Genomic DNA, 23,298 nt, shown 5'->3' on the forward strand with positions numbered 1-23,298 from the left:
ATTACAGAGCTGATTGTGTGCGATTGGTTACTTGGAGAAAGAAAAGGAAGTACAGGAATTGGAGGTTAGTATGTTTGAAAGAGACAGTACTGCTGCAATAAATTATTTCATCGAAGGTCGCGCACGGTGCAACAAGCATCATGTGGGAGGCAGGAACAATTTCTGGACAGGGTGCCAGCTCGTCACTATCACAGCGCCACTGTGTTCCCATGTTTAATAACATGCTTTAACTCCTATCGTCATGAAAATGATATCAAATATACATTTCAGTATTTAAATTTTTCAGAGGGCTGTAATATCACAAATGTAATGGATTCTGTGTCCTGTCGGAGGAAGAGAAAGCCTGTTTAAGAAGCACGTAGTGATTCACATACATAGAGCACATATAAAACAAATATTTAACGTGCTACTTTATTTATGATGGTATTTGAGAAACTAGTAAATTAAACGATTTAAAGGTGAAGTCTATGATGTTCTACTTTAAATACATGATTAAAGTGGAAATTTCGAGATTAAAGTTGACATTTTGAGCTTTTTTCTCACTGTTTCCCTATTTTTATTTCTTTTCTCTGTACTCTAATATGCTTTCATATGACTCTCAGACGGTGAGCTACTACTCGCCTTTTCACAGCGACTTTGATATCTGACAAATTCTTTTTTATTTTGGGCACTGTGCGACTGGTCCTGGACCAGGATTTATGGAGCATAAGAATGTGGAAGTTGGAGTGCATGCATCTGGATTTTTTTGTGCGTACGAACATTTCCGCTTTTGTCTTTTTTGTTTTAGTGAGAATTCTATGCACAGCATTATGCATGAGGCCCCTGGTCTTTCCCTTTTCTACCATTTGGCCTGCCATTTTTTCCACACTGGAAAAATATTTAGTTTTGATGACAAAACTCTGCATGTGGTGCCCAGCAACCAGCTACTTGCTAAAAACAGTATTTCTGTGGCCATCCAAAGGAGCCACAAAGTGGCATAATAAGAAGAAAATAATACTATCAATGATATAAATGAAATAAATAACATTATAAATTGCAAAGTTACAACATATCATTAAGAAAATGCTTAAATAGTGGGTAGTGGCCACTATTGCACTGATATTCCTTTATCTTTGTGAGTGTGCCTTGGATGTTAGCAACAGTCTTGACCTTTCCCTGACACAATATTGGAAAATTCTGGTTTGGTAAAGGTACTGTATACCCAATTAGATAAAATTACAGTGTTTATTAATTCCTGAAGCAGTGTTGCTGAGAGTTTCATATCAGAAGATTGCATTGCATCTATTAAAACACCTTCACCCATCAGCTTTACTTTTATATTTATTTTACATCTACTTTTGATTTTCAACAACAAACCCTAATAAGCTGATCAAACACTGCTTTCATTCAGTAGTTCATTAATGAATGTGTGCAGTAGCCTCTGGAAAACCTTAAGAGAATTAATTAGATAGCACCTGCCATGTCCTAAGCTAACACTCATACCTGCCTTCAGGTCACACTTCTCCTAGCACTCCCAAGTTATGTTAACAAACTGAACTTTCATCCCCAGTGAATATATGATCTGCTATATACAATGTTTAATGTTTCCTTTATCTAATCCTAGACATTTCTGAGCAACCTTATGTCTGTTTGAATCCCTTTTTAAATTTTCACCATAAGATGTAAGCTGAACTGTGTGATTTTGCATCCTCCTTTTTATTATTTTTATGAGTATATAGTAGTATAGTTTCTCCGTAATTAATGCTGATGCCTTAACACTTTAGTTTCAGATCTCAGCTGTATCACTTTCTTTGTGGAGTTTTTGGCATTATTTTGCCTTTTTTATTATTTTTTTACTTATTTGGCTGACACCTTTATCCAAGGAGATTTACAACATTTGAGATACAATTGGTTGCATTTCTTTTTCCAGCTAGAGCTCTGACAGGTGAAGTGACTTAATCATGGTCACATAATGTAAGTAACCTGATTTAAACCCACAAGTTCAGGACTTGGAGTCCATAGTCCAAAGCCTTAACCACTATGCCTAACTTCCTGCCTGTTTTCTCCAGGAATTTCCTCACATATCTCAAAAACATATAGGTTAGGTTGATATGCAGCTTTAATTGGTTAAGTGTGAATTTACATGGATATATCCATTAGTCTGCCCAGAGTTTGCATGACATGACATTCAAGCATGGTTTCTGCTGTGTACCTGATACTTTTGTAGATATGTAGAAAGAAAGAAAGAAAGAAAGAAAGAAAGAAAGAAAGAAAGAAAGAAAGAAAGAAAGAAAGAAAGAAAGAAAGAAAGAAAGAAAGAAAGAAAGACTGATCAGCTGTTCACACATATTAAAGGACAGCATCCTTCTCAAAAAGAAGAGCTTCTTCAGACCCGTTCTGTTTAGTAAGTCGTGTGTAACCAAACTAGTCTGCTCTTCAAATGGACAATATAAGATATATAATGGATATATAACTCTGCATCCTCTCATGTTTGGGTGATTGATCTTAAGTTGTCTCTGGCACACTGGACCTCCACCACTTACTCATATGTCTTTGTACTTTTAATATTCAGTTGAGTTCTATTCAAACTCCTTCACCCCCTTTCTGTTTTTCTTCTCATCCATTTTGCATTTTCAGCCTACAATTTAGGAGTTGTCGTAAAACGTCTGTAGATTATATAAATTAGAATTATACTTAAAGCAACTGTTTAGAGAAATGATAGTTACCTGGGGTGTCCTTGTGGTACTGATTCCTATCATAGTAGAATATCAGTTAAATAATCCATAATTAAGGACAATTAACACCTTGAAGATGGATAGTGTTAAATCAAAGAACAAAATTGTGAACATAGTGCCAGCTTTGTCCAGGTGTGAATTGGCTCTGTGTAACAGGTAGATCAGACAGTACTTTTAAACAAGTGCAGTAGTCAAAAGAGAAATACAAAGAAAGTTTACTTATAAACTGCTTAAAGCATCATTGTGGGCAGCATAACTGTTGGGGTTCTGTGTATAAATTCTGCCATGGTCACTCCCTGCATGAAATTTGCATATTCTCTTCCTATCCAGCATGTTAATCTTAAATAACGATACAATACCTTTGACATTAGCCACAAACTTTATTATACATACAGACATTCAACTTGTGAAAAAAGCCCGCTCACTTGAAAACCCGGCTGTACTATTCCCAATGGGGATGCAGTATTGTAATACTACAAATAGGAGTGCATATATAAGATATAGAACTTAACAACTTAACACAGCACACATATTCAGAAAACATGAATTTTTTCATTTACTATACTCTCTGTGTCATTTTATTATCCAGTTCCTGGATTCACTTAGGTTGGATGGTTGCCCTCCAAAATTTTGGGGATATTAAAGCAGACTTTTTTCATTCAGGTACCATTCCTAACACCAGCCAATTTTATTTGCTTTTTACAACACAACAGAGGGATGATAACTTTATTCTAAACCCAGGCTCCAGAAAGTTTTGTTGTACCAGTGATTCTAAATTGGATTTATGTGAGTAAGTGTTGGTGTGTGAGTCTCTGCTATGATCCTGGCCTGGCTATCCCCTATCACCTAGTGCTGCTAAGAATCTTCACTTAGAATATACCAAGGTTATTGTAGTTTTGCCTTTTTATATTAGTTGTTATTTCTAAATTATTTCTGATCTTACTTGGAAATTCAGTTTAGTTTTAGTTTTACATCATCGTGTATTTTTAGTTTTAATTTAGTTTTTATTTCACAAAGATATTTCAATTTTTTATATATATTAGTTTCAGTTTTAGTTTTAGTAATTATAGTATAGTTAAGAGCCACTATGGAGTTTAGTTTTGTGTCACAGTCAGACAAAACTGTGCACTTAACGGGTTTGGATAAGAATTTAATCTTAGTGGAAGCTTACTACACTACATGGTTTACTATCTGGTATTGTTTTTGTCTGATAATAATCAAAACCAGATACCGAATATTTTCTACTATTGTATAATTTAAAAAAATATTTTCTATGTCATTTGTGCTGAACAAATGTGCGCTGACTATTGGCACATTTTATCTTTTCATTTTCTTGTTCAGATTGGGTGAATTTTAAGGTTTAAGGTTTTTTTTACTCAAAATGTCTACAGCACACAACATATTCTGCTCCAAGACAATGTGCTTACAATTAATGCCTTCAATATTGTATTGAAAAATCTCCTATAGTCTCATTTTATACCAGCCATATTGATCTCTGAATCCATCTTAGGCATATGCAATTTATAGACAGAATTTTGCCACCTGCAGGCCTGAAAAGATATAAAAAATCCATCCATCCATCCATTATCCAACCCGCTATATCCTATCTACAGGGTCACGGGGGTCTGCTGGAGCCAATCCCAGCCAACACAGGACGCAAGGCAGGAAACAGACCCCGGGCAGGGCGCCAGATGTGATCATGAAAATCAAGGGTGCTTAGGGCGAACAGGGCTCTTAAGCTTGAATCAGTGTGGAGACCCCACCTAGCTGTATTAAGGGAAACATAGAAAATATACAGTATATATTTTGTAAACTCTCTTATCCAGACCAGGATTGCAGGAAACCTGAAGCCTATCCCAGCAGCTTTGGATGCAAGGCAGAAAAAATCCCTGGATAGGGTGCCAGCCTATTGCAATAATACTATATATATGCAATATGTTTGACATGGCTGATGTTAAGAATAAAAAGAGTATGATATTTCAACTATCTATTTTGAGAAAGAGTGAAAGAATAAAAGAGGGAGACAAATATTTTAAAATATAATTCTGCCACCGGATTATTTTCACAGTATTGGGTATTTAGAGATATGAATGTAAAACTAAAAATGTTAAATGAATAAATACAGAATAAATACAAAAACACATTATTAGGTTTAGTTTTTCACCACTTGGCAGACTTTCTTCACCTTACTACCTGTAGTTCAGTGGAGATATTGCCAACTCAGGAATTCTACAAGGTTTGTATGGCTCCATTGGTAAACAACTTTTTAAAACAAAAGCAATTGGTCAGCAACAATATGCTGATCTTGTATGTTGACCTAGTCGGTGTCTTGATCAATGTCATTTTATTTTAAAAAAGGATTCCTACTGTACGAAGTGGCAGGTGAATTATTGTCAACAAAACACAGACACCTGAGAAATAAACTGAAACGTTTTTCACTTGTGATCTTTCTGTCCATACAGTAAAGTTTTTGCTGACCAACAACACATTCTGACTTCAAGCATTTGAATTACATCTTAAGTTAAAAGTTACAACGGTTTACGACTAACAGCAGGAATATTTATTCAAAAACCAAATCTTATTAATATATTTTGATTAATTTTGGGACCCCGGCAGCTTAGGTTAGCCCTTGCGTATGTCCGGTTGTTACGAAAACTAAAAATCTATATATACAGTAATCCCTCCTCCATCGCGGGGGTTGCGTTCCAGAGCCACCCACGAAATAAGAAAATCCGCGAAGTAGAAACCATATGTTTATATGGTTATTTTTATATTGTCATGCTTGGGTCACAGATTTTCGCAGAAACACAGGAGGTTGTAGAGAGACAGGAGCTTTATTCAAACACTGCAAACAAACATTTGTCTCTTTTTCAAAAGTTTAAACTCTGCTCCATGACAAGACAGAGATGACAGTTCCGTCTCACAATTAAAAGAATGCAAACATATCTTCCTCTTCAAAGGAGTGCAGAGTCTGTCAGAGAGATAGAGGAAAGCAAACAAGCAAACAAATCAATAGGGCTGTTTGGCTTTTAAGTATGCGAAGCACCCGCGGCACATAGCAGTTGAAGGCGGCAGCTCACACCCCCTCCGTCAGGAGCAGGGAGAGAGAGCGAGAGAGAGAGAGACAAACAAAAATCAATACGTGCCCTTCGAGCTTTTAAGTATGCGAAGCACCGTGCAGCATGTCGCTTCACGAAGCAGCTGCACAAAAGGTAGCAACATGAAGATAATCTTTCAGCATTTTTAGACGAGCGTCCGTATCGTCTAGGTGTGCGAACAGCCCCCCTGCTCAATCCCCCAACGTCAGGATCAGAGAAAGTCAGCGCAAGACAGAGAGAAAAGTAAGTTGGGTAGCTTCTCAGCCATCTGCCAATAGCGTCCCTTGTATGAAATCAACTGGGCAAACCAATTGAGGAAGCATGTACCAGAAATTAAAAGACCCATTGTCTGCAGAAATCGGCGAACCAGCAAAAAATCCGCGATATATATTTAAATATGCTTACATATAAAATCCGCGATGAAGTGAAGCCGTGAAAGGCGAAGCGCGATATAGCGAGGGATTACTGTAATAACCTTGAAATATACCCCTTCCTATAATGAATTAATGTAATTTTGATAAAACATTTACTCAAGTTTAATTCTGTTCACACCTAATTATGATTTATTTCTTACTTATGTATCACAACTTTTCAGATTGACTCTATTCTTGTAAGTTATTTTACTATTTTTTTGCAGTGTTTTTCTTTTATATTGCTCCGACACCCTTAAATGGGCAATGACACTTCTGCATGTGCTAGTTAAGAGTTGCTGAATCTGCCAATATGTTAGTTTCCTTCTGCTGTACAGTTTTTGCTCTCAACAAGCAGAGATTCTCCTATATGCCATTTTTAGGTCTTGTCAACATATTAAAATCATATTTAAAGATGACCCAGAAACAAAGATTCATATGTTTCACAATAAAGTTTTTCCTAATTAACTTAAGCTATATTGTATTTCTGTGCAAGTGTTTTATAATATCTACTTTGTCAGTAAGTGACTCAAATATAATATGCACGATTACAAACTATTCTCAACATGGCCATCTGGTGCCAGTTACCTAAGCCTTGGAGGTTTGCTGAAGTTGATCTGCAGACCGGTTTCTCCCCGGAGGCATCCTAGTTGACATTATTACCTTGCTCTGTTTACGACATCTCAGTTGGGAAGGACGGATGCTTATCCTTTCAGGTTAGGCGCCATTAGAAAGTATGGCACACTGTGGTGTGTCTGAAGGGAGCTCATTAATTTTCATTCACCCAGATTCTTTAGAATTAGTCTTTGTGAGATTGCTACCAACACATCATCATGCCATGCAGTATGGTCTGAGCCTCTATCTTTTGTTTTTGCAAAAGATTTCAAATTTTGCTTTGTCTTTTTGCAGTAATATAAAAAATGAGAAATGTACCTAGCTATTGAAGGAACAATGCGCTTTAGGTTGGCTGTGTGTTAGAAATTAAATTATTTATTTAACTTACTATACCTGCATATTTGTTGAGAGAACATTAATTTTTCCAAATTTCTGATTTATGATTACTGAACAGTTATCAGCTCCTACTTTTGTTTAACTTAAGTGCCCCCATTCATATACAGTAAAGATTAAAGTATTACATTTCATCCATAAAATAAAGTTGTGAAGGAGAATCTGCTTATTATTATTAGGAACTCATTCTTATTGGAATATTGCTGTGTTTCTGTTGCAGTGGATTTGTACACTTTGTAGTCTTGACTATCAGTGACTTATTTTTGTGAGTGATTTATGCTCTTTATCTTTTGTGCTATGCATGTTGTGACAAATTTTGTGATAAAGTTTGTTCTTTTGCAATATACACATCATTCAGTTCAACTTGGTTTATTCTTTTATAAGTACTCTATTATGGTACTGCATTTATATACAGAGACATCCATCTATCCAGAGCTTATAGAATCAGCAATAGATGTGGCAGAGAAAACAACACTCTACACTCCCACACCCTTACTAACTCATTTTATAGTTGCAAGTCAATCTAAGCTTCATGGGATGTGGGAGTATCTGGAATACACAAAGAAGAACCTGTGTAGACATAGGGATAATATATAAAACCCGTGTAAATGTCGGGAGAATATATTAACCCCACACAGACAGAGATTCATGCCTTGTGTCCTGAGCTGTAAGCCAGCAGCAGTAACCAGTGCATCACCATACTGCCTTACTGAGGCATTAATACATTTAAAGTTTTTCTTTCATTTTTCCACACATGTAAAGTAAATAAACAATGCCACAAAGAAGTAGTGCAGACTTAGCTGAGGAATGTAAATATTTTTAAGCATTTAACTGACAATGTAATGGTACAAGGGATGTTCAGAAAGTTTTTGCACTTTTATATTTTCATTGGGAACGGTGAAGGTGGGAGGAGTAGTAATTGAGCATTAAAAATTTGGTACAACGCTGGGAAAATTGCATCGCAAACAAAGGTGACTATGTAGAAAAGTGACGTGAATTGTTTTTGAAATTCTTAATAAATTCAGTTCAAAAAAAGAATGGAAACTTTTTGAATGTCCAGTGTATTTAAAGTGAGTATAGTCATAATCAATAAGAAAGGATACGTTTTCTTCCTAAGAAAACTAAAGCATTTTAAAGCTGGTAAAACTGTTACATTCTTTTATTGAAAAGAAATTTGTTTGATTTAATTAGTTAGTTTAGGGATCTTAAAATAACAAATATTTATGAATGATATTGTTAAAATTGTTAACATGATAGTATGGTCTCGGCAGTGGTGTGTCCTGAACCAGTTTAATTACTACTGATTTTCAATTAAACTTATCCCTTAAACTCAATATGTTAGGCACATTTTATGTAATAATTTACTTGGCTTAAACTACATTGTTCTTTTCACCTTCATGGTGATATAATGATATCTGGAGAAGTCAGTGCCTTATTTTATTGGTCTAACCATGCAGCATCAAAGGGAAGCATGCAACAGCATCTCTCTACTTTTGTTCAATATTTTTCTTTGAAGGAAAAGAATTCATACAGTTGTAAATCTTAAGTCCATCTATCCATTTTCCAACCCGCTGAATCCGAACACAGGGTCACGGGGGTCTGCTGGAGCCAATCCCAGCCAACACAGGGCACAAGGCAGGGAACCAATCCTGGGCAGGGTGCCAACCCACCGCAGGACATAATTATCTTAAGTGCAAAAGAGAATATACTATTCAATCATGCTTTCCAAATTCACACTAAGATAGACTTTGTTTTTAATTGCTAGTTCTATTAAATTGAAATGCTTGTTCTATGACTGATGGATATATACATTTTTGTATAGTATTATCTGATTCACATTTTGAACCAAATGATATTAGATTAATTTTTTATCTCCATTGAAGTTTATGTTGAAGCAGAGCCTATATCTAGAACTGTATATGAAGGATAAGCAGATTTTGAACCATTAGGAGCTGCCATACTTTGCATGCATATGTGCTAAATGTCTAGCGTGAGGAGTAAAGAGTTCCATTTCCTGCCCCATCATCTTTGGTGGCAGCTTTACCGTCGATAGAAGTTGCATATAAATGTATTATAAAATTGTGCAGTTTTTCCCAAAGATAAGCAATGATTTTATTTAAGTTGTTTAGTAGGTCTCTGTTGTATCATATTTTGTACAAAATGGGTCTAGATATACTCTGTGCACTCTGACAAAAAGTCATTAATCTAAAAGTTGTGGTTCAGCTTGCTTGACAAACGTGTATAGAATGGATAATGAATGAGAATAAAAATATTATGAAACCGCTGAAAATTATTGAGTTATAAAGAATAAAGCTATGAATGTGCCTAGTTAGAATATGCACCGTTACAATTAAGTGGATACGGAAACTGAATGCATGCCAAAAACGTAAAAACTACACTTCAAAAAATTAAGCAGTTTATAACTATAAAAATCTGAAATTAATTGTATTTTATTTTTAAATGTTTTTAATTCGAGATGCAGAAAAAGACACAATGAGGAAAATTGCTTTATGCTTCTAGTGTTACTTGTCTTCTTAGGAAGTCAAGGCTTTTGAGGATCGGCTATCAAAAAAAGGGCCTGTTAAAACCCATTAAGGCATTTCTTGTGTGATTTTGAACTACATCAGAAATAAATTGTTGTTGTTGTCCAGTATTGAGCTTATTCTGCAGAATATAGATCTGTTCTTTGAAGGTATTCTAATCACTTTATTCAAATGAGGAAATTCACAGTGTACCAGAACTCATGTATGTCTGGTAGAAAGAAACAGCAGTGTACGTGATAGGAGTTGACAAATCAGTATAGTAGAGGTGATCATTAAGCAGCATGTGTAGCTTTCAAAATAATACTTGGAAATAAGCAATAGTAAGCTGCAACCATAAACACAGCTTGTTCGTGAATTTCTCAATGTAAACTAAATGTACAAAACACAAAATGTTTAAGCATATACAGTATATCAAATCATGCTATTTACTTGGGACCACTACATATGAAGTAGACTACAACGCAAAAAAACAGAACACTCCTATGCACCCCCACAATCCTGTTTAAAGGAGGTACAATAATCAGCATTGTTTTGTGATGTAATATCAGAACCATACACCTTGTACACTTTTTACCACAGATATCCCATGAAGTGATAGCAGCCACCTTTTTTTTTTGAGATGACCAGTACTGATAAGGTAATGCTGTCGTAGCTCGTATAGCTCAGCTGTACATGCATGTGGTTAAAATGTATAAGACAATTTGTATTATTTTTTTTTTGATAAAAGTATGAATGTTATTGCACAAAATGGGAAGTAAAATGTGAAGTCTATTCCATAAGATAATATTTCTCTAACCTTTACTTAATAGGATATACCTGAGTATTAAGATGAATTGGCTGGTCTCCTTTTCTTACATTCCAAAGTCCTTAGAGAATTTTTCGTACTGTCTCCATAGTACTTTCTTACCTGAAAAATAACCATTTTCTTTTTTTTTTACATTGCAACAATAAGCTGGCAGCATTTAAAATTGAATGGAATTTACTTCCTTCCTCTAACCTCAAAACTCTTCTCAGGGATGGCTGTTTGTGACCAGTCTACGGGTTTCTTCTGAGATCCTTGTCCTAAAGTTACTGTAGCATTGTCAGCAGACCATTTCATTTCCTGAAGGCACTACATAGCAAATAGTGACAGGAAATCTTATATATTCTCTAGATTTCTTTCTGTAAATCAGTAACTTCAGTATTGTGGCTTTCCTTTTGAGTGCATACTCACAAATGCTACAAAAATTGGGCCAATACCGTATCTGTTTTAATTTTTGGTAAATAAAAAAAAGTAATATGCAAAGTAGACAAATGTAATGAATATCTTCAGAACATTGCTCCTTGAAATTTATACTCCATATATCTGGGACAGATTAATTTTGTTCTCTGTCAGTGTTTAAATCTTATAACATTTTTTTATTGTAATTCCTCCCATGTTATTTTTTCCTGATCAAACACTTTGTTTGTGTCTCTTTCAATGCTTTTTTTTGTTTTATCTCAGTATACTTGATTTAGACATCCTGTCAGCATCATGTGAACTCCTATACTTAGACATAGTGTTGAAATACTGACTGCTTAAACAAAGATTTTATTGTTTTTTTTAGCCAATAGTTTAATATGCCAATATATCTAAACTATTTTTAAAATAATATTTATTCAAACCAAAATACACAAGGGAGGAATGAATGCAACTTGAAAGCAGTGTATAAGAGGTAAAATGAAACAAAGAAAAACCTGCCCTAATGGGCCTTCATTGAAAAGGCTATTTTGATTCTGATTGTCTTCTAGGATGGTTTTACCACTTCCTTCCTCCCACCCAAAACTACAGCAAATGGCTGTTCCTTTCAGAATTCTTTTTTGTTCTGTCTGTATAGATCATTCTGAGAAATTATGTATGTTGTCTACCACATGATGATACCAAACATCCCACCTTGACATGGAGTTGCTCATCAGCTGTCAGTGTAAATTTAATTCTAACTCTTTGACCTCTGTCATTACTTTTAATTGGTCACCATTCCATTTTGAAATCAGACAACCCTTTTCACTCTATATTTAATTCAAGATTGTGGGACTGTGAATATAATCCTGATATAATTCAAGTTGAAGCATATTGCCACGTGTACAGAGTACAATGAAATCCTTATCTGCTTGTCTGACTGTTATGCAAAACAGTGTACGAAGCACCAAACCAGGAATAAATATTGGGCCACGGCAGCCTAGTTTCTATAAGAGAGCTTGCTTGGATTGCATCACATTGTACCAGGAAAATAACCTTTTTTAAATTTCTCTTCTCTTTATAAATTGGCTGCTTCAGGTATTTCTGCATTATTTACATTAAAGTTTCGAAACTTTGTTTGGATATCTAAAGGTCATTTGTGAGTGGGAAAAAATGAAATTATGTGAGTTTTTCTTAATTCTCACTTCCAGCATTAATATTTTAGTTTGGACAATAAATCAAACTGAAATTTGAATTGAAATTTATAGAGCATGCCAATTTTCAGGGATTTTCTAAGGTTTTGTTATATTGAGATAGTCCAGGGGTCGGCAACCTACAGCACACGTGGAACAATTTTCAATGGCACTCTGATTTAATTGAATTATAGTAAAAAATTATATTTTAATTACAGCGCATGTGTTCGCACTCCGCATCCCCACCTAGGTTTTGTGCATGCGACTCATGTGTAAAGGGAAACCATGTGTTCAGTGCCAGTCATGGTACGTTAAAACAAATCTCTTGTTATTATTAAGTAACTAGCCATGCCCTGTGGCTCTGCCCGCATATTAGTGAAAAAGGACAGTGAGGAGGGCCCTGCCTGGCTCCCCAGTCCTGGGGCCTCATGCATAATGCTGTGTGTAGAATTCGCACTATAACATGACGTACGCACAAAAAAATCCAGATGCATAAATCTGTGCGAACGCCAGCTTCCACGTTCTTCCACTCCATAACTCCCGGTTAGCGTGAAAAGTAACGCACTTGCACGCGCCTTCTGTCCTGCCCCAAACTCCTCCCAGAATTACGCCTCTTTGAATATGCAAATCAATATAAATAGCCCTTAAACTCAGCCTTCTGTGAAAAGGCAATGGCAAAAGCAAGAGAGAAAATAGAAGAATTTCAGCGAATACCAAGTGGAGCCAAAGAAAAACTTACTATTTGTTGGTTTAAACAGTGATATAAACAACAATAGGAAGTTGTGACATAGTGTGTCGGAGAAACTCGAAAGCTCACATTCACAAAGTCGCACAGTGCCCGAAATAAAAAAGAAGTTGTTACATATCAAAGTCGCCGTGAAAAGGCGAGTTGTAGCCCATCGTCTGAGTGTCATATGAAAGCTTATTAGGGTACGGAGAAGAAAAAGGCACACCGTGGGGGAAAAGCATGAAATGTCAACTTTAATCTCTAAATTTCCACTTTAATCACGTAGTTTATTTTGTCATTAAAGTAGAACATCATCTTAAAATCGTTTAATTTACTAGTTTATCAATCCCATCATAACTAAAGTAGCACGTTAAATGCTTTGTTTTGTATTTGATCTTCTATGTGCTCTATGTGTGTGAATCTCTTTGCTTCTTGGCTTTCTCTTCCTACGACAGGACACAGAATCCATTACATTTGTGATATTATAGCTCTCTGAATAATTAAAATACTGAGATGTATACGTGATATCATTTTCATGATGATAGGAGTTAAAGCATGTTATTAAACATGGGAACATGGTGGTGCAGTGATTGTTCATGTCTCACGCAAGATGCTTGCTGCGCCATGCGCGACCTTCAATGAAATACTTTATTATAGCAGTACTGTCTCTTTCAAAAGTACTAACCTCCAATTTCTGTTCTTACTTTTCTTTCTCCAAATACCCAATCGCCAAACAATCAGCTCTGTAATGGACATTAAGCCATCTGTAAGCTTAGAACGCCAATTCTTCAAAACATTTAAGGAACATTGAAATATCTTCATAGGACGTGTTTAATTTTTCTATCCATCTATCCTTCCAGTGTCGCGTCAGCACCAGCAAGAATACAGCGCGAGGCAGGAACAAACCATGAACGGAGCGTCAGCGGCTCACTAGCGCTGCTGCACCGTGTACTTTAAGTTTTATCTGTATAATATAATAAATATATTTTGCTGCATTTCATCTTAAAAATGATATCGTCATCGTATGTAAATACGCACTTTATAAAGTGGCTCGGGTTGTTCAATATTATAAATGTATCGCAAGTTTACAGTGAGTTAATTGTACTTATAAATACAAACAGTTCTACAAGGAGCACTTGATGGACTGATTGAGTGCGTTTAGAGTTCTTGGGATGAAACTGTTTCTGAACTGCGAGGTCAGTACAGGAAAGGCTCTGAAGCGTTTGTCATATGAAAGCAATTCAATAAACAGTTTGGCTGAGACAGCGTGTGCTTGATGCTGTATACCGATAATTCTCTTTCCGGTCAGCAGCTGTACAGCTGTGATTCACACTAAGATACAGTGATATAAATACTCCGAGTGGTGTAATGAGAGTAATATGGAAAAAGATGATCCGATGTGGCAACACCTAACGGGAGCAGCTGAAAGAAGAAGAAGAAGAAGGTGCAGTGAGAGAAGGTATTTGGAATAGTTTGACCATTCTGTGGACCATTATATTGTTGCAGGTTAATTACAATCAGATGCATTAAACTAATAAAGAATAATTTCAGTGTATTTATAAAGCTGCATCAGGGATGTGGATCTAAAAAAGAAGGATAACCACACAGGAACAGTAGCACTGCTTTGATGCTGGGTGCCACCAGTCTGCAAAACCGAGCAGAGAACTTGCGTAAGACAGGGTATGAGCTACCATGGAAATGTGCGTGGCTTTACGCCAAGTTTAGGTTTTATACATCGCGATTTGAACATGAAATCTTTCTTCAACATTTTTGTGCGTACGTACTGTTTATACATAAGGCCCCTGATGTCATGCTTCCTCTCCCCTCTGCCCACAGCTTCTGTCTCAAATTAGCGTGAATATATCGCTCCTGCAAGGGAACTATGATTCTTAGCGTGATGAGAGAAGTCACAAAATCAACTGGAATGTTCAAGCAAATTATACAGAAAAACACGATCTAAATCCGTTAAGTAGTTCTCTCGTTCTTTTGCTAAGCGGAGGTAAGGGACATGCCCCGAGGCTAGCACGTGAGTGTGGAGGGCCCCGCCACCCTCCCCTCAGCCTGCTGCGTGTCTCTCAGATTCGCGCAAATAAATCAGTACTACAAGCAAACTATCATACATAGTGAAATAAGAGAAATCGCAAAATCAACCGGAATGTTCAAGTAAATTAGAGGAAAAAAAAGTAGCTCTCTCGTGAAAAGCGGATAGACATACATACAGACAGATAGACATTGGATTTTATATATATAGAGATATACTGCCCTAAAATGACTCATAAAAGACAAAACCTTGATATTCACTCTTTTCAAGACTCTTGGACAAATAAATATGGATTTGTACAACAAAAGGATTGTGCTGTGTGTATGTTATGCTGTGAAAGTGTTGTGTGTTGTGTGTCAAGTGTACAAAGACATTATCATACTAAACATTAGTCCATATTTAAAAACTCTGATGAGACAAGTGGAGCAAATAAAAGGTCTGTTTCTGGCTTTAAGAAAGAAACTGCTTACTTTAGTCAAATAATTGGAACCAAATATAAAGCCACCGAATGTAGTTATAAAAAAAATTGACAAAACATTCTTTTCACATATGATCCTATGTATTTTAAAATATTGAATGAGCAATAATTTAAGATCCGGATATAATGTTTTTTTTTTTTAACCGGACCAATTTAGATACTATACAGTATATAGCAAAACTGGCAGAATTATGTCAGCACGCATAATAACATTGCAACATATGTTCGGCACAACACTGCTGAAAGGTTGCCAACCCCTGAGATAGTCTTTATTATGAAACAAAAATATGCTTAATTCTATGGGAGGAGAAAGGAGTAAATGCTATATTAAGCTGACAAATTGGCTATGCCTTATCAAAGTAAGGCAGGTGCCTCAGTGGTTCATTACTTGGGCCTCAGAGAAGCCTCTGTTTATGTGCTTAGATTATTTTAGTATCAGCTTTGTTTTACTGCTCATAGAATCAAGTTTGCTTAAAGAAGGGTTTGCTTGAGGGTTGTCCTATTACACTTACCCTAATCAGATGTCATCTTGTTGAGATTTTCTGCTTGTATTTCATTTTAATAAACTGTCAGTCTTTAACTCCAAATTGACATTATATAGGATTAGCAGATCGGTCATTAGTTTTTCCATCATGCCTTGCACACCTAGGTTATTTTTGGAATCATAGCTCTGAATTCTCTCGCTTTCTCTCTCACGGTCTTTATGTTTATGTTAACATAAATACTGTTGACATTATTTTGTCACCATCTGTCAATGTTTTCACAAGCCGAATGAGAGCCAAGGCAAATGATGCTTCAGAAAATGTGTTATTATAGTTTGTTTCTTTCTTCCAATCTTCCATATCTTCTCCATTTTTTATGAAGAATTAAATGTCATCTATTTACATATAAAATTAATGATGATTTTATTGACTGCAAGTACAAATTTGTTTTGTTGTAGTTTAAAGCCTTATAATCATTTAGAATGCAATCAAGACAAGCTATTTTTCTAGAAGTATAGTCTAAGTGTCTGTAAATCAGTAAACATTTCAATGAAATATAAAAATTATAGAATAACAAAATAAAAACAGACAGCAAATGGAAAGTAAAAAATAGGACAATTAAAAGAAGAATATAAGAGTCAGGCTTTGCCATCTTCATCTGTGTTGATCATCACACTATCATATTTCTCTGTAAACGAGTCTGAGAAATGTATATCACCAGACACATGATCTTCCTCATCTTGTTTGTCAGTCTTAGACAGTACTTAAGTATGAAACAACTGGCAGCAATGCCCACTACTACATCTGTTTTGTCTTGGTAGAGTAATATATATTGCTCTACTTTCCCCTATTGTATTATTAATATGTAGCCTTAGAATGCCTAATCTCACAGACTTACCACTGTTTATAAGGTATTATTGTATATAACTTATCCCCACCTTCCCTTCTATATCTATAACCTTAGGCAATTGGATGTAGTAAAAGACAAGCAGAAGTTAAGTTACAGTTTAAACAATGTATTAGTATTATTGATAATATTCATAAATAATAACAAAATGCAAAGTACATTTGAATATTGGCAACCATACAACCTGATTAAATGATGATATGTAGTTCAGGTGGCACACAGCCTTCTGGTTACTTAAATGTCTCTAGTTAAGGCATCATTGATGCTCAGCTTTCAGCCACATGTCTGTTCAAAATGGCTGCTGAGCTGTGCTGTTCATTGTGTTCTCTTCAGGCTAGCAAGAGAGATGCTTCTTCATCATATGTTGGTTGGTAAGAGAGAGATACTGAGGTTAAACACATACATTTATAGATGTTCTGTCCAATCCCGAGAGCCAATAGGACATCATGGTACTTAAAGGCCTCTGAACCAAGCCAATTCCAAACAGCCATACTTCATACCAATGGGGGAAATAGAACATCTTAACACCTGCCCCCAAACCATATGTTAAAGTACACCTTAGCCCATTTGCGGGGGTAGAAATTACTTTAGCAAAGAAACACTTGCCAAACTGGTTTAAAACACACATCCCCCAAATCCTGTCATAAAATTCAAAGAGGCTCAGCCGTAAAAGGGGGGGCAAACACGAATGCCTCTCACCAAAGTAACACTAAATTACATTGCTTTGCCTAAAAATCAAGTAAAGACATACAAAAATATTCATCAAATAATATGTAAAATCTCACATCACAACAACATCCATGTCCATTTACTCTTCAGTCTTATCAAGCATTAGATGATCACAGTCTCATGCACTAGAGTCTGCACATCTCATACATTAGCCAGAAAAATACTGAAACAAACAAAAAAAAAACCAAAGGAACACATGACTGAGATAAGAGGTAGCACCCATATTTACCACGAAAACTGTTATTTCAGTTTCTTTGTTTTTTTTACTAGTCCAGAAAATGGGTTTGCTAATTTTTTATTAGAATTTAGCAAGCATGTAATGTGAAGCCTAGGGGATGCCATTGAGCCCGAAATCCCAAACATGAACACACCAACACAGTCCCGGGCCAATAAAGGGTGTTTTATTACAATAATTCTTCATGTAATAAGCACAAAACAAGTTGTATCTTCTCTTTCTCTTCCTCTGCTCTCCTCACCTATTTCTAACTCACTGATCTCCTTCAGTCGAGTGTTGCCTTCCTTCCTCCCAGCTCTGACTCGCCTGGACAGAGGCAACGCAGTCCCTTTTACTGAGGACTCGAAAATACTTCCAGTGCCAGGGCTTAACCCATAGGAAGCACTTCTAGGTTGTACAGAAGTCCCAAATAGTAAGGAGTGTAATTCCCTGAAGAGCTCTTTTATAGCACTGCAATTCCTGGTGTTCCCTGCTGGTGTCCAAATAGGCATCGACATCCAGGGCTGCTGCCATTTAGCTTCCATGGGAATAAACAGCTTTTTGAGACAGCACGTATCTATCCTTCCCTTTTGTCCTGGCCAGGGAAAGTATTGCAAGTATATCTGCTGTATATACCATTCACTTGGGGCTTCCCTTCCGGGCAAGAAATTTTCTTTTCCCTTTGCAGGGATGTTCGTCCATCTATCTGGGGCCTCCTGCCTGGGAAAGGAACTTTTCTCTCTCCCTATCTTGGCTGAGAAACCTGTCCATCTGCCTGGGGCCTTCCATCTAGACAAGGAACCTTTCCCATTCCTGATCAGGATGCCTGTCCATTCCATATGGTACATACAGTATGCATGCTATGTGGGGATAAGTTGTTGTTTTAAAATCTTTGCATCTCAATTGTTAATATTTTTATCATAATCACCACAATTTTCCTTTTGCTTTTCCAGTTCTGGATAATTAAGCTGTTATTTTCTACTGAGCATATTATTGGGTCTGACACATAAGTAGCAGCTTTCTTTCTGCCTTTTTTGTTGTTTGCCCCTGTATCTACTCTACTTGTCCTGTAGTGTCCATCTGGCTCAACCAATGAAGCATCCTCTGAAGATAGTTTCACTGTCAAAAACACAAATTCAGTTACCTTGATTAGCTTTCTATGCTTCTATTAAAATTAAATCAAATGTTTTAGTGATCAGTAATATTGATTTTTCTTCTTCAAAACAAGTTGTTGAAAACATGAATCCTTAAGGTAAACACTGCTCTTTGATGCCACTATGTTATTGAGGATAACTTGATATAAAACAATCTTCTGTTGTAACAAGCTGATTACTTACATCTCTTTTCTGTTTGAACATTATTAACTGATGATTATTAACAATAGTTTTTTCAATGTCACTAAACATAACTAATGTAGGCCAGCCAACTCTCTGTGTGTTAGCAGAATTGATGTGCTATCTTTTTTCCATTCAAGGTACTTGACGACATTCTTAACTGTAAGTTATTTCTTAGTTTTATTGAATGTGTTTTTTGTTTATATATTTAATTAGCTGTCCCCCACGCCTTTGCCCGTGTAGTAGTGAAACAGGACAGTGAGGAGGGCCCTGCACATCTCCCTACTCCTGACGTCACACTTCCCCCTCCCCTCTGCCCTCAGCCTCTGTCTCGGATAAGCGTGAATATATCACCCCTGCAAGCAGACTATGATTTTTAGTGAGATGAGAGAAATCAGAAAATAAACTGGAATGTTCAATCAAATTATAGAAAAAAGCCAGATTTAAATCCGTTAAGGTAAGGTAGACGCCCCAAGGCTAGAGTGCGAGTGAGGAGGGCCCAGCCCCCCTACCCTCGGCCCGCTGCATGTCTCTCGGATTCGTGCAAATAAATCGGTGCCGCAAGCGAACTATGATACATAGTGCAATGAGAAAAGTCACAAAATCATCCGGAATGTTCAAGCAAATTATAGAAAAAAACTCAATCTAAATCCATTAAGTAGTTCTCTCTTGAAAAGCGAACAGGCAGACAGCCAGACAGATGTTGGATTTTATATATATATACAGTTTAGTCAATTCATGTATTCTCTGTCTTTGTTTTATTTATTTATTTATTTATTGGGAATTCAGCAAAGACATTTTTGCTTTAGTCATAAGGACTGGTTCATTTTCATAAACTTATTTTTTTAGGTTTCTAGGGGTTTTTGATGTTTAATTTCTTTCTTAATGTGCTTGAGCTTATCGACACATTTACAACACAAAAGACACTGATAGAGAGGTGCAAAGGGTTTTAAGGTGGGCCGGGATTACGAGTTTTTTCGTAGGCTTTGCTAATTCTAGTGTTAAGTAGAAACTAGATGATGAAAACACAGATTTAATGTGTATTACAATCTCCTTTTTAGTACACATTGTTATTTGCATTGTTTTTTATGTAAAAGTAAGCTGTTAAAAGCAATTCCTATGTTTTTTGGCGAAAAACTGCCATAGTTCCTGTTTAATGGTGGCACAATGGTTATTGTTACTGCCTCACAGCACCAAACTCACAGGGTCAGATTCTCACCCGGCCACTATGTTAATAGAGTTTGCAAGTTTACCTACATGATTCACTGGTTTTCTTCTCACATTCCAAAGACATGTCTGTTAGGTTGACTGGTCAAGTTAAACTAGCCAAACCATGATTCTTATCACTTTTCACCATCAACTTCATGTTCTTACTGTAGAATTCAGTGGTAGCTGCTCCAGACTTGTGGCGTAGCTACAATGGGGCAAGGGGTGCAATGCACCCGGGCCCCGGGCCTCGGGAGGGCCCATCAGGCCTCTTTTTTTTTTTTTTTTTTTTTTTTTTTGCGGCGCTCTCATCAGGTGATCAGGGCATCAGACCATCAGTCACAGTCAAATTAGTTAGACTGATCGTATTGCTTATTAATTTAAGTAACTTTGTAGTAAGGACTTTCACATGTCCGTATTTAGCGATTTTAGCCACCGTCAGTCAGCATTTTTACATTTTCCCACAATTACATTATTTTCATTAGCGCCGTCCAACTCGGCCAGGCAGGGCGGCACATTGTGTACAGACGGCGGCGGCTAAAAACAAAGCGACATGTTCGCTTCATTCTCCAAAAGGCTATAGCTTAGTTATGAACAAAACGCTTGATATCATTATTTCTCAACTTCGTACGAGGTTTCTTGCCCATCAGAAGATTGCAGACTTGTTTAAGTCAGTGACGCCCAAGTTCATGTCTCAAGCTGATGACCAGGAGCTATATGATGCCTCTATAAAGTTAGTGAATATGTATTCAAAGGACATAACTGCAGACTATTGCACCGAAGTATTGTCCTTCAAAAATGCGTTCAAACAAGATTTATGTCGAATGAAAATTGTCCGTGATTTGGCTGATTTTTTGATTGTGGAAAATTACTTATCTTATACTGATTGAACTTTTGACCCACCTAAGCTCTTACTCTCAGAGAATTATGCTTCTTGGTGATTTCAACATCCATATTGACATTACTACATCTAAACTGAGAAATGAATTCCTGTCCTTACTGGACTGTTTTGACTTGACACAACATGTTGATTTTCCAACCCATTCTGGCGGTCATATATTGGACCTGATCTGCACTTCTGGACTATCTGTTGCCAACATTTACAGCACTGATTTGGGACTCTCTGACCATAAAGCAGTATTTTTCACTGTCTCATTACCTCTCCCACCTCTTACCTGTAAACGACAAATTTCTTACAGAAACCTTAAAAATATCTGTCCCTCTATCCTTTCTGGATCCATTTCTGATCTTTTACTGTCTGCACCTATTCCACCAACACTAGATAGTTTTGTTGACTATTATAACACAGCCCTTCACTCAGCATTAGATAAAACAGCTCCTTTAAAACATAAGGAGGTTTCCTTTAAGCGCTCAGCTCCTTGGTATAACTCAGAATTGCGATCTATGAAAGCAGCTGGCCGACGCCTTGAGAGAATGTCACGTAAGACTGGCCTCACCGTGCACATCCAGGCTTTCTCTGACCACCAAAGAGCTTACAGAGAAGCACTAACTTCTGCCAAGAACACCCATTATGGCAGAATAATAGAAAGTGGCCATGATAACCCAAGGGTTTTGTTCTCTGTAGTTAATAAACTACTCGAACCCGCATCTGGTCCAGCTACCTCTTCTACTGAAGTCTGTGAGGAATTCCTCCACTTTTTCCGTAACAAAATTAAAGATCTAAATAATTCAACTAACATAAATATATCATTTGTTTATATCTCTCCCTGTTTTCCCACTCCATCCAGCTCCTTCTCTAAGTTCTCACCAGTCACTTCTGCGTTTGTTAATAACCTGCTTTGTAAGATGAGGCCGACTACTTGTGTACTGGACCCCATCCCCACCACACTACGTAAATCCTGCCTTCATGCCATAATCCCGACTGTTACAACAATAATAAACTCATCCCTTGACACTGGCTCCGTGCCGCTCACTTTTAAAATTGCTTCTGTAACCCCAATGTTAAAAAAGTCTGGCCTTGATGCTGATAATCTTAACAATTTCCGGCCTATTTCCCACTTACCTTTCCTGTCAAAAGTTCTTGAGCGTGTTGTAGCTTCCCAACTCACCAATTACCTAACCTCTAATAATTTGATGGAACCCTTTCAGTCTGGATTCAGGGCACGGCACAGCTGTGAAACTGCTCTGCTACGGGTAACCAATGATTTGCTTATGGCAGCAGACTCTGGACAAACTAGCATATTAATTCTGTTAGACCTCAGTGCAGCATTTGACACTGTTAGACATGACATCCTACTGTCCAGAATGGAGAACATGCTGGGTATCTCTGGCACTGCCCTCCAGTGGTTCAAGTCCTATCTGACTGATAGGCAAGAGTTTGTTAGTCTTGGCAACAGCAGATCCAACTCCGTGCCAGTCACACAAGGAGTCCCTCAGGGCTCTGTCCTTGGTCCTCTGCTTTTCTGTATTTATATGCTTCCCCTTGGCCATATTATCCGTAGTTATGGATTGGGTTATCATTTTTATGCAGATGATACCCAGCTCTACTTCAATGTTAAAAGTGGAACTTCATCAGAGCTTTCTCAGCTCACAACCTGCCTTAGTGAAATTAAAACCTGGATGGAGCAGAACTCTTTAAAATTAAATTGCAATAAAACTGAACTCCTGCAAATTGGGACTAAAATGCAACTTAATAAAATGTGCTCCTTCCCAGTCCATCTTGGCAGTGATCTCATCAGACCTGCCTCTACTGTAAAAAATCTTGGTGTCATTTTTGATTCCTCCCTCACTTATTCCACCCACATAAATCACATTAAGAAACTTTCTTACTTTCACCTCCGTAACATATCCCGTGTTCGCTCCTTCCTCTCCTTCTCTAATGCTGAGAAACTTGTCCATGCTTTTATCACATCCCGCATCGATTATTGTAATTCCCTACTGGCAGGTGCCCCTTCTAATCTTATATCACAGCTCCAGCTTATTCAAAACTCAGCTGCAAGAGTCCTTACTCGAACCAGCAGCAGCGAGCACATCACACCCATCCTGCTCCGTCTTC

The 23,298-nt window shown here is 37.0% G+C and overlaps 1 protein-coding gene across 6 annotated transcripts in view; it reads left to right on the plus strand.

The window, feature by feature from the left end:
- dnmt3ab (DNA (cytosine-5-)-methyltransferase 3 alpha b) overlaps nt 1-23,298 on the plus strand; it is a 601,530-nt gene that overhangs the window by 175,704 nt on the left and 402,528 nt on the right. The gene's annotated exons all lie outside the window — the stretch shown is intronic.

Source organism: Erpetoichthys calabaricus, chromosome 3 (genome assembly GCF_900747795.2).
Source record: "Erpetoichthys calabaricus chromosome 3, fErpCal1.3, whole genome shotgun sequence".
Taxonomy (NCBI): Eukaryota; Metazoa; Chordata; class Cladistia; order Polypteriformes; family Polypteridae; genus Erpetoichthys; species Erpetoichthys calabaricus.